We start from the raw sequence: 13,210 nt of genomic DNA on the forward strand, positions 1-13,210 counted from the left end.
GTCAGTCTCGTCGGCTTGTGATCCTGCCATGGTTAGCAACAATAGAAAACACACAAGAATATGATCCTACAGAATACTAACAAGAGGTGGTGGTGGCGGGTGTCACAAATCCGTCAAGCAAATCTCAAATTCTTACCAGTTCTTACCCAGCAGCAGGCGGTGATCGGCAACCGTTGTAGTCAAAACTCTCAAAAGCTTGGATAGAGCGATTGCCAGGGAGAGTCAAACGCACGACGTAGAGGTATGTGGAGCTGGGAAGGCTTATAGTATGGTAGCAAAAAGGGTCAGCAATAATCAATTCAGAGATGCAAAGTTGAATAAACGCTCAACGACGGTACTGTGCTGGTCCTAGGCTAGACCGTGCTAGAGACGCGAGCCTAGAACACTAACAAAATCATGGCGCTGCACGTAAAGAAGGGAAAAGCACACTCTGGAACTTTTTTTTTCGCTTTTTTTTTGCGCTCCTCTTTTTTTTGCGAAAAATTACTATAATGGCGAGTGTCTCAAAACTCTTCCCTCGTCAAACTGATAGGATGGGCACGGAAAAAAAAATTCACTTTTTTTTCGGAAATCAGGGCAGCGACGACGAAAAAGTGCGACAAAAAATCACTATGATGGCACGTGGCTCAAAAGACTCAGAAAAGCCTAAAAATAGGATAGGGAAAAAATATTTTTGCCCGTGAAAATTTTGGCCTAAAAACTGCCCGGGGGTCTCCAGACTCTTTTTTTTCTTTTTTTTTCCCGAGACCTACGCAGGCAAGGAAACACGAATCGGAATTGAGATTGATCTCAAGAACAAACCTAATATGAGAAGAGCTCGGATTGGTGGTGGATATATGGTTGTGGTATATGGCAGCGGTGGTGGTATATGGTAGCGGTGGTGGTATATGGATAGAGATTGATGGTGGTATATGGATACGGATTGGTAGTGGTATATTGATAGAGGCAAAGGTGTCCCGATGTTTCGATGAGATGGTGGCTATCGTTTTCTGTGGAAGTCGACCTTGACGATCCGACTACGAACGTGCGAGACGTCGCGCCTTAGCAATCGCTAAACCAACTTCCGAGGGGTTATTGACCACGCCGGAGCACGATCAACCTGACCACGAGGGCCTGTTTCTTGCGAGCAAACGAAGAACAAGCAAGAAGCTGAGATTGCAATCTGGATATTGCGAATATAAGATGAAAGCTTTATTGATCAAGGTGGGGTTCTGTGACGTCTTGGTCTGGTCGTTGGACACAAACGAAGTACGCGAAGTTGCAGCTATGGTGAACTTTTAATCTAAACAAAACCCAAGTCTAAACGACGCCCTAAGGGCTGTATATATGGAGGAAGAGAGGGGAATTTCGTGGCCCTTGAGGGTGGGGTCCGAAACCAACCCTAACTCTTGTTTCCCCACACATACGGACTCTAAAAATAGCCTATACTTAAGTATTTCGAAATTACATGGGCCTGGCCCATTAATAAGGTGACGCAGCACCTAGAATAGCCTATGGACGAATATTATGAAGTGGCATCTTGTATATTTCGTCCAAGGCTTCATGCACTCCTTATGGCGGCTTCAAAGTCCTGAAATCATCACTTGTAACTCCGTTCTTGATCCCCTTGCGCATGCCATCAACTCCATTCGTGTTCTTGCTCCAATGTTCATCCTTCTCCAAGCTAGGACCTTCATTTGTAAGCAAAACAAATGTATCCAATTTAGGCAGCATCATAATCTCATGAACATTAGAATCATTACCAAGAAACGAAAGTACCTGGTAATTTAATTGGCGTGCGCGAGCTCTAGTAATTGGTCCAGTATATGTAACAGTAGGGGCTGTGGGTGTAACAATGGTATTGATGTCCTCATCAGAGAACGTCACGTCGTATTACCCCTTAAGATGATAACCTTTATTATGCAGTCTGTCGCTTTTATTCTTTGTCATCCAAGTTCGTACAACGCTCAATTTTCTCTTACACTAAATGATCTCACACTTTTAGAAGCAATTTTTATTGCCTTTTTGCACCAATGACAACTTAGTTGAGGGATCTTGCTCAATCCCTAGGTAGGAATGGTGGACACTTGAAAAAGATTTGGGTTTAAGGGTTTTTGGATGCACAAGTAGTATCTCTACTTAGTGCGGAATTTTTGGCTTGCAAAGATAGGGGGCACGCATCACATGTTAAAGGATCTATGACAATTTGACTTCCATGCGAATATAAACAAACATAAACCATTAAGTTGTCTTCCTTGTCCAACCTCAACAATTTTGGCATATAATATTTTGATGAGGGCTCACAATCACAAAATATTTCTAGGATAGTATATCTATATGTGAATCTTCTCTTCCCTTATTAATTCTTTCATGAGTTGCATCATTGAAAAATGCTATGTTTGTCAATCTCTTATAAAATTTTCTACTTGTACTTTTCCTTATGTGGTGCCATCACCTACCATAGGATTAGTATATAATCTTATTGATTTATTTCCTTTCTTCATTTATTTCCTTTCTCTTTTTCTTTCTTTATTATTTCTTTTCTTTATTTGCAACATGAAAGTAAAGAAAGCAAAAACTAAAACTAAACTTTATTATATAACTTGCACACGATTACAAGGATAGATCACTAAGCAAACTCTCAAAGAAGAAAGGATCGAACTAAACTTTATTTCATCTAAAAGCAAATTATCGAACTAGGATAAGTAAAAGCAAAAATATAATGGGATGATATGATACCGGGGCACCTCCCCCAAGCTTGGCGGAAGCCAAGGGGAGTGCCCATACCTAATACTCAATTTTGTTTTGGTGGTGAAGGAGATGATGGTGGTGATGAAGGAGAGATCGTGTCCTCGGATTTCCATGGCAGTGGCCCACCATCATAAGAGGAGGAGTGAGTCTCACGAGTCCTGCAACCAGCAGCCAAACTCATAACTTAAAACCTCGCCTCATATTCAAAGACTTGGTTTTGAAGATCATAGATCTAGCTTTCGAGCAAGTTGATTTGCTCGTTGAGGGTGAAGAGGATGTCCTTCATGGGCTTGCCATCCACCTTGAGATCACGGGAAAGGTCCGTGATCATGAGGTGATTGGCATTGAGCCCACGCTCCACCATCCCCTTGCACCGAAAGACATATTGCTCCACAGCTTCAAGCCTGGCCTCCACGGTTCCCGTCCCCTTGGGACACGACACATCATGGAGGTGAAGCACCCCCTCATGCATCTGGATGGCCTGAGGGTGCTGCACCACTTCCCACAAATATGGGTTGATGATATTCTTGAAGAACTTGTCTTTGGAGGAGCTTGAAAAGGCCATGGTAGATGGGATCAGACAGAAAACAGCAAGGAAAAAGAGAACAGAGGATTTCTTCGCGATACGATGATCAATAGGTTCGGGAAGTATATATAGATTTTTTATCTTGGAGGACAAGTATATGGTAGAAAATGGAGTATGGAAGGTGTCCCAGGTGGGCACAACCCACCTGGGCGCGCCACGCCCTGGTGTCTTGTGCCCACCAGGGGACGCTTCCTGGAAGTTTATTTATTTCCAAAATTTTAAAATATTCTAAAACTGATAAAAAATATTTTTACGGATTTTTCGGAGTCCGTTTACTTACCGTATCACATACCTCTTTATTTTCACGATTCTGGAGTGTTCCGGAACGACTCTTTTATGTGTTCTTCCGGTGTCAGAGTTTGGATAATATTACTTTCAACATTGATAGGCGTACCTGAGATATAATGCTTTATTCGTTGCCCATTGACAAACTTCGGGTTAGTACCTTCGGAGTTCTTTATTTTGATGGCTCCAGACCGGTAAACCTCCTCGATGATGTATGGGCCTTCCCATTTCGAGAGGAGCTTTCCTGCAAAAAATCTAAAATGAGAGTTGTACAAAAGAACATATTCTCCAACTTTAAACTCACGCTTTTGAATTCTTTTGTCATGCCATCTTTTAACTTTTTCTTTGAATAACTTCGCATTCTCATAAGCTTGGGTTCTCCATTCATCTAAGGAGCTTATATCAAATAACCTCTTTACACCAGCAAGTTTGAAATCATAGTTGAGTTCTTTAAATGCCCAATATGCTTTATGTTCTAACTCAAGAGGCAAATGACAAGCTTTTCCATAAACCATTTTATAAGGAGACATACCCATAGGATTTTTATATGATGTTCTATAAGCCCAAAGTGCATCATCTAATTTCTTAGACCAATTCTTCCTGGACCTATTAATAGTCTTTTGCAAAATTAATTTTATTTCTCTATTGCTAAGTCAACTTGACCACTAGACTGAGGATGATAGGGTGATGCAATCCTATGGTTAACATCATACTTAGCAAGCATCTTACGGAAAGCACCATGACTAAAGTGTGAACCACCATCAGTCATTAAATATCTAGGGACTCCAAACCTTCGGAAAATAACTTCCTTAAGCATTTTAATAGAGGTTTTGTGATCAGCACTACTGGTTGGAATGGCTTCTACCCATTTAGTAACATAATCAACAGCAACAAAAATATGTGTATACCCATTAGAGGAAGGAAAAGATCCCATGTAATCAAATCCCCAAACATCAAATGGTTCAACAGCAAGTGAATAATTCATAGGCATTTCTTGACGCTTACCGATATTACCTATTCTTTGACATTCATCACACGAAGATACAAACTTGTGGGCATCCTTGAAGAGAGTAGGCCAATAAAATCCAGATTGCAATACCTTGTGAGCAATTCTATCTCCAGCATGATGCCCTCCATAAGCCTTAGAGTGACATTTCCATAGGATTTGTTCCTGTTCATGCTCAGGTACACAATGTCTAATAATACCATCTACTCCTTCTTTATAAAGATGTGGGTCATCCCAAAAGTAATGTCTTAAATCATAGAGGATTTTTTCTTTTGATGGTATGTAAAGCTAGGTGGTAAATATTTAGCAACAATGTAATTACCATAGTCAGCATACCAAGGAGAACTATTATCAACATTTATTGCAGCTAACTGCTCATCAGGAAAACTATCATCAATAGGTAGTGGGTCATCAAGCACATTTCCAGGCCTAGACAAATTATCAGCTACGGGGTTCTCAACTCCTTTTCTATCAATCATATGTAAATCAAATTCTTGTAACAAGAGAACCCAACGAATAAGTCTAGGTTTACCATCTTTCTTTTCCATAAGATATTTAATAGCAGCATGGTCTGTGTGAAAAGTTACTTTGGAATCAACAAGATAAGATCTAAATTTATCACAAGCAAACACCACTGCTAAGAATTCTTTTTCAGTAGTAGCATAATTTCTTTGAGCATTGTCTAGAGTTTTACTAGCATAATGAATAACATTAAGTTTCTTATCAACTCTTTATCCTAGAACAGCACCAATGACATAATCACTAGCATCACACATAATTTCAAAAGGCAAGTTCCAATCAGGTGGTTGAACAATAGGTGTAGATATTAGAAACAATTCCTTATTTAACACTATCTTAAATTTCGTTTCCTTATTTAACACTGAAAAACTTTTTTTCCCTATCTAACAACGAGTCTAAAATTTTATGCCCTTTATAACACTTTCATCCCTTTTAAGCCTAAATGGTACTTGAAAAGACTCTTTTGCCCTTCATATGATATATGTATGTGTGAGGCAGTAGCATACGCACAACATCAATGAGCAATAGCACACACACGCATCGGCAATAGCAAACATGCAGCAGCACATACGCACACGCACACACACTGTAGCACACACGCACGCAGCATCACACGTGCACAGGAGCACACACGGAGCAGCAGCACACACCCACGCAGCAGCAGCACACAAACACGCACGTACGCGCGACAGCCGGTACATGAATACCCGAACAAGTATTTCATTGATCCCATTGTAAAAGCACATAGAGCTAGCTAGCCTGGGTACGTGGGTATTTAAATATGTATACGTCCGCGCCGCAGCCGGTACACAAATACCCGAACAAATATACATACATGGCTATGTGTATTGTGTACGTGCAGTACAGACGTGTGGGTATTCAAAAGTGTATGCGTACACCGGCTAGAGCCATAAGCCATGTACATGCTACTGCCGTGTGCATGGCCTTCGATGCATGCGTCAATTGTACATGGGCAATTTTGCCATGCACCACGTACAAAGCTAATGATAGACCATCTAGCGTATACATCTACTATATAATGTATCTACACGTACATATATTCTTCCATGGAGATCGTGCACTAGAAAAACTTAGACATTCAAAATAGATTACGTGAGCTCCATATGAAAATCCAACAAATAATAATATAATAATTATTAATAAAGATGATAAAAAAATCATCGAGCAACACATGGGAAACAAACATATCATATGAGGGGCAAAATGGTATTTTCAAGTGTCATTTAGGCTTAAAATGAACAAAAGTGTCATAAAAGGCATAAAATTTAGACTCGTTGTTATATAGGAAAGAAATTATTTGTCGATGTCAAATAAGGCATAAAATTTAAGCACAGTGTTAAATAAGGAATTCTCTCTAGATATTAAGGCTTTCTTGAGTGTTTCAAAGGCTTCTAAACAATCATCATCAAAAACAAAAGAAATATCCTTCTGCAAGAGATTAGTAAGAGGCCTAGAAATTTGGAAAAAGTCTTTGATAAATCTCCTATAGAAACCAGCATGACCTAGGAAACTATGAATACCTTTGATATCCTTAGGACATGGCATTTTCTCAATTGCATCAACATTAGCTTGGTCCACTTCAATACCTCTTTCAGAAATTTTAGGACACAAGACAATGCCTTCATAACCATAAAGTGGCACTTCTCCCAATTCAAGACAAGATTTGTTTGTTCACATCTCTGCAAAACTCGCTCAAGATTGCTTAAACAATCATCAAAAGACTTCCCATAAACAGAAAACTCATCCATGAAAACCTCAACAATTTTTTCACAAAAGTTAGAGAATATAGCAGTCATACATCTTTGAAAGGTAGCTGATAGAGGCTAAGGTCTCCCGATGTTTCGATGAGATGGTGGCTATCGTTTTCTGTGGGAGTCGACCTTGACGATCCGACTACGAACGTGCGAGACGTCGCGCCTTAGCAATCGCTAAACCAACTTCCGAGGGTTATTGACCACGCCGGAGCACGATCAACCTGACCACGAGGGTCTGTTTCCTGCGAGCAAACGAAGAACAAGCAAGAAACTGAGATTGCAATCGGGATATTGCGAATATAAGATGAAAGCTTTATTGATCAAGGTGGGGTTCTATGACGTCTTGGTCTGGTCGTTGGACACAAACGAAGTACACGAAGTTGCAGCTATGGCGAACTTTTAATCTAAACAAAACCCGAAGTCTAAACGACGCCCTAAGGGCTGTATATATGGAGGAAGAGGGGGGAATTTCGTCGCCCTTGAGGGTGGGGTCCGAAACCAACCCTAACTCTTGTTTCCCCACACATACGGACTCTAAAAATAGCCTATACTTAAGTATTTCGAAATTACATGGGCCTGGCCCATAAATAAGGTGACGCGGGACCTAGAATAGCCTATGGACGAATATTATGAAGTGGCATCTTGTATATTTCGTCCAAGGCTTCATGCACTCCTTATGGCGGCTTCAAAGTCCTGAAATTATCACTTGTAACTCCGTTCTTGATCCCCTTGCGCATGCCATCAACTCCATGCGTGTTCTTGCTCCAATGTTCATCCTTCTCCAAGCTAGGCCCTTCATTTGTAAGCAAAACAAATGTATCCAATTTAGGCAGCATCATAATCTCATGAACATTAGAATCATTACCAAGAAACGAAAGTACCTGGTAATTTAATTGGCGTGCGTGAGCTCTAGTAATTGGTCCAGTATATGTAACAGTAGGGGCTGTGGATGTAACAATGGTATTGATGTCCTCATCATCCTCCCCTTTTTGAAATGAAGTCGTCCTCGACGAAAGCGCATCTTCCTCACCCAAATAAGGCTTCAAATCTGCAATGTTAAAAGTGGGACTAACCCCAAAATCTACAGGTAGCTCAAGTTTATATGCATTATCATTTATTTTCTCTAACACCTTAAAAGGACCATCAGCACGTGGCATTAGCTTTGATTTGCGCAGATTAGGAAATCTATTTTTACGCAAATGTAACCAAACAAGATCTCCAGGCGCAAACACAACATGTTTTCTACCCTTATCTCCAGCAAGTTTATATTTAGCATTCATACGCTCAATGTTTTCCTTAGTTAACTCATGCATTTTTAAAATCAATTCAGAACGTTCTTTAGCATCAAAATTAACCTTCTCTGAAGATGGCAGAGGCAACAAATCAATAGGTGCACGAGGTAGGAAACCATACACAATTTCAAAAGGTCACGTCTTAGTAGTAGAATGCAATGAGCGATTATAAGCAAATTCAATATGAGGCAAGCATTCTTCCCACATTTTCTTGTTATTCTTCAAAACAGCCCTAAGCATAGTAGACAATGTTCTATTGACTACTTCAGTTTGTCCATCAGTTTGGGGGTGACAAGTAGTACTAAAAAGCAGCTTAGTCCCCAACTTAGCCCATAAACATCTCCAAAAGTGGCTAAGAAATTTAGTATCACGATCTGAAATAATAGTATTTGGCACACCATGTAAACGAATAATTTCACGAAAGAACAAATCAGCAACATTAACAGCATCATCGCTTTTATGACATGGTATAAAGTGTGCCATTTTCGAGAACCTATCCACGACAACAAATATGCTATCCCTCCCCTTCTTTGTTCGAGGTAAACCTAAAACAAAGTCCATAGATATATCCTCCCAAGGAACACTAGGTACTGGCAAAGGCATATATAAACCATGAGGATTGAGTCGTGACTTAGCTCTTTGACATGTAGTGCAGTGAGCAACAAAACGCTCAACATCCCGTCTCATCTTTGGCCAAAAGAAATGTGTAGCAAGTATATCCTCCGTCTTCTTGACGCCAAAGTGTCCCATTAATCCTCCTCCATGCGCCTCCTGCAACAGCAAAAGATGAACGGAGCTAGCTGGAATGCATAGCTTGTTAGCAAGAAACACAAATCCATCGTTAAGAACGAACTTGTTCCAAGTTCTCCCTTCCTTACAATTCTGCAATACATCTTTAAATTCATCATCATGAACATATTGATCTTTGATGGTCTCCAAACCAAATATTTTAAAGTCAAGTTGTGAAAGCATAGTATAACGACGAGACAAGGCATCAGCAATAACATTTTCTTTACCCTTCTTGTGTTTAATGACATAAGGGAAAGTCTCAATGAATTCAACCCATTTAGCATGTCTACGGTTCAGTTTTGCTTGACTTTTAATGTGTTTCAAAGATTCATGATCAGAATGTATAACAAATTCCTTGGGCCATAAATAATGTTGCCATGTTTCTAAGGTCCAAACAAGAGCATATAATTCTTTATCATAAGTAGAATAGTTCAGACTAGGCCCACTCAATTTTTCAGAAAAGTATGCAACAGGTTTTCCATCTTGTAATAACACACCTCCTAATCCAATTCCACTAGCATCACATTCAAGCTCAAAAGTCTTATTGAAATTAGGAAGTTGGAGTAAAGGAGCATGTGTCAACTTATCTTTCAATACCGTGAAGGCTTCTTCCTGTGCGGTACCCCAAACAAAAGGTACATCCTTCTTTGTAAGCTCGTTGAGAGGTGCAGCAATGGTGCTGAAATCTCTCACAAAACGCCTATAGAAACCAGCGAGGCCAAGGAAACTCCTCACTTGTGTGACCGTTTTGGGCTGCGGCCAACTCTCAATAGCTTCAATCTTGGCTTTATCAACTTCAATTCCCTGTGGAGTAACAACATATCCAAGAAAAGATACTCGGTCGGTGCAAAAGGTGCACTTTCCAAGGTTTCCAAACAAACATGCATCACGTAGAGCAATAAAAACAGCACGTAAATGTTCCAAATGTTCCTCCAAAGATTTGCTATAAATCAATATGCCATCAAAGTAAACTACCACAAATCGTCCAATGAAAGCACGTAAAACTTCGTTCATTAACCTCATGAAAGTACTAGGTGCATTAGTTAACCCAAAAGGCATGACTAACCACTCATATAATCCAAACTTAGTTTTAAATGCTGTTTTCCATTCATCTCCCAATTTCATACGAATTTGATGGTAACCACTACGCAAATCAACTTTGGAGAATATTGTAGAGCCACTCAATTCATCAAGCATATCATCTAGCCTAGGAATAGGATGACGATAAGGAATAGTAATATTATTAATGCCTCTACAATCAACGCACATACGCGATGATAGAGGCAAAGGTGTCCCGATGTTTCGATGAGATGGTGGCTATCGTTTTCTGTGGGAGTCGACCTTGACGATCCGACTACGAACGTGCGAGACGTCGCGCCTTAGCAATCGCTAAACCAACTTCCGAGGGGTTATTGACCACGCCGGAGCACGATCAACCTGACCACGAGGGCCTGTTTCCTGCGAGCAAACGAAGAACAAGCAAGAAACTGAGATTGCAACCTGGATATTGCGAATATAAGATGAAAGCTTTATTGATCAAGGTGGGGTTCTGTGACGTCTTGGTCTGGTCGTTGGAGACAAACGAAGTACGCGAAGTTGCAGCTATGGCGAACTTTTAATCTAAACAAACCCCCCCCCCCAAGTCTAAACGACGCCCTAAGGGCTGTATATATGGAGGAAGAGAGGGGAATTTCGTGGCCCGTGAGGGTGGGGTCCGAAACCAACCCTAACTCTTGTTTCCCCACACATACGGACTCTAAAAATAGCCTATACTTAAGTATTTCGAAATTACATGGGCCTGGCCCATTAATAAGGTGACGCAGCACCTAGAATAGCCTATGGACGAATATTATGAAGTGGCATCTTGTATATTTCGTCCATGGCTTCATGCACTCCTTATGGCGGCTTCAAAGTCCTGAAATCATCACTTGTAACTCCGTTCTTGATCCCCTTGCGCATGCCATCAACTTCATGCGTGTTCTTGCTCCAATGTTCATCCTTCTCCAAGCTAGGCCCTTCATTTGAAAGCAAAACAAATGTATCCAATTTAGGCAGCATCATAATCTCATGAACATTATAATCATTACCAAGAAATGAAAGTACCTGGTAATTTAATTGGCGTGCGCGAGCTCTAGTAATTGGTCCAGTATATGTAACAGTAGGGGCTGTGGATGTAACAATGGTATTGATGTCCTCATCATCCTCCCCTTCTTGAAATGAAGTCGTCCTCGACGGAAGCTCATCTTCCTCACCCAAATAAGGCTTCAAATCTGCAATATTAAAAGTGGGACTAACCCCAAAATCTGCAGGTAGCTCAAGTTTATATGCATTATCATTTATTTTCTCTAAAACCTTAAAAGGACCATCAGCACGCGGCATTAGCTTTGATTTGCGCAGATTAGGAAATCTATCTTTACGCAAATGTAACCAAACAAGATCTCCAGGTGCAAACACAACATGTTTTCTACCCTTATCTCCAGCAAGTTTATATTTAGCATTCATACGCTCAATGTTTTCCTTAGTTAACTCATGCATTTTTAAAATCAATTCAGAACGTTCTTTAGCATCAAAATTAACCTTCTCCGAAGATGGAAGAGGCAACAAATCAATAGGTGCACGAGGTAGGAAACCATACACAATTTCAAAAGGGCACATCTTAGTAGTAGAATGCAATGAACGATTATAAGCAAATTCAATATGAGGCAAGCATTCTTCCCACATTTTCTTGTTATTCTTCAAAACAGCCCTAAGCATAGTAGACAATGTTCTATTGACTACTTCAGTTTGTCCCATCAGTTTGGGGGTGACAAGTAGTACTAAGAAAGCAGCTTTAGTCCCCAACTTAGCCAATAAACATCTCCAAAAGTGGCTAAGAAATTTAGTATCATGATATGAAACAATAGTATTTGGCACACCATGTAAGCGAATAATTTCACGAAAGAACAAATCAGCAACATTAACAGCATCATCGCTTTTATGACATGGTATAAAGTGTGCCATTTTCGAGAACCTATCCACGACAACAAATATGCTATCCCTCCCTTCTTTGTTCGAGGTAAACCTAAAACAAAGTCCATAGATATATCCTCCCAAGGAACACTAGGTACAGGCAAAGGCATATATAAACCATGAGGATTGAGTCGTGACTTAGCTCTTTGACATGTAGTGCAGCGAGCAACAAAACGCTCAACATCCCGTCTCATCTTTGGCCAAAAGAAATGTGTAGCAAGTATATCCTCCGTCTTCTTGACGCCAAAGTGTCCCATTAATCCTCCTCCATGCGCCTCCTGCAACAACAAAAGACGAACGGAGCTAGCTGGAATGCATAGCTTGTTAGCACGAAACACAAATCCATCGTTAAGAACGAACTTGTTCCAAGTTCTCCCTTCCTTACAATTCTGCAATACATCTTTAAATTCAGCATCATGTAACATATTGATCCTTGATGGTCTCCAAACCAAATATTTTAAAGTCAAGTTGTGAAAGCATAGTATAACGACGAGACAAGGCATCAGCAATAACATTTTCTTTACCCTTCTTGTGTTTAATGACATAAGGGAAAGTCTCAATGAATTCAACCCATTTAGCATGTACGGTTCAGTTTTGCTTGACTTTTAATGTGTTTCAAAGATTCATGATCAGAATGTATAACAAATTCCTTGGGCCATAAATAATGTTGCCATGTTTCTAAGGTCCGAACAAGAGCATATAATTCTTTATCATAAGTAGAATAGTTCAGACTAGGCCCACTCAATTTTTCAGAAAAGTATGCAACAGGTTTTCCATCTTGTAATAAACACACCTCCTAATCCAATTCCACTAGCATCACATTCAAGCTCAAAAGTCTTATGAAAATCAGGAATTCGGAGTAAAGGAGCATGTGTTAACTATCTTTCAAACCGTGAAGGCTTCTTCCTGTGCGGTACCCCAAACAAATACAATCCTTCTTTGTAAGCTCGTTGAGAGGTGCAGCAATGGTGCTGAAATCTCTCACAAAACGCCTATAGAAACCAGCGAGGCCAAGGAAACTCCTCACTTGTGTGACCGTTTTGGGCTGCGGCCAACTCTCAATAGCTTCAATCTTGGCTTTATCAACTTCAATTCCCTCGGTCGGTGCAAAAGGTGCACTTTCCAAGGTTACCAAACAAACGTGCATCACGTAGAGCAATAAAAACAGCACGTAAATGTTCCAAATGTTCCTCCAAAGATTTGCTATAAATCAATATGT

Source organism: Triticum urartu, chromosome 4 (genome assembly GCF_003073215.2).
Source record: "Triticum urartu cultivar G1812 chromosome 4, Tu2.1, whole genome shotgun sequence".
NCBI classification, from domain to species: Eukaryota; Viridiplantae; Streptophyta; class Magnoliopsida; order Poales; family Poaceae; genus Triticum; species Triticum urartu.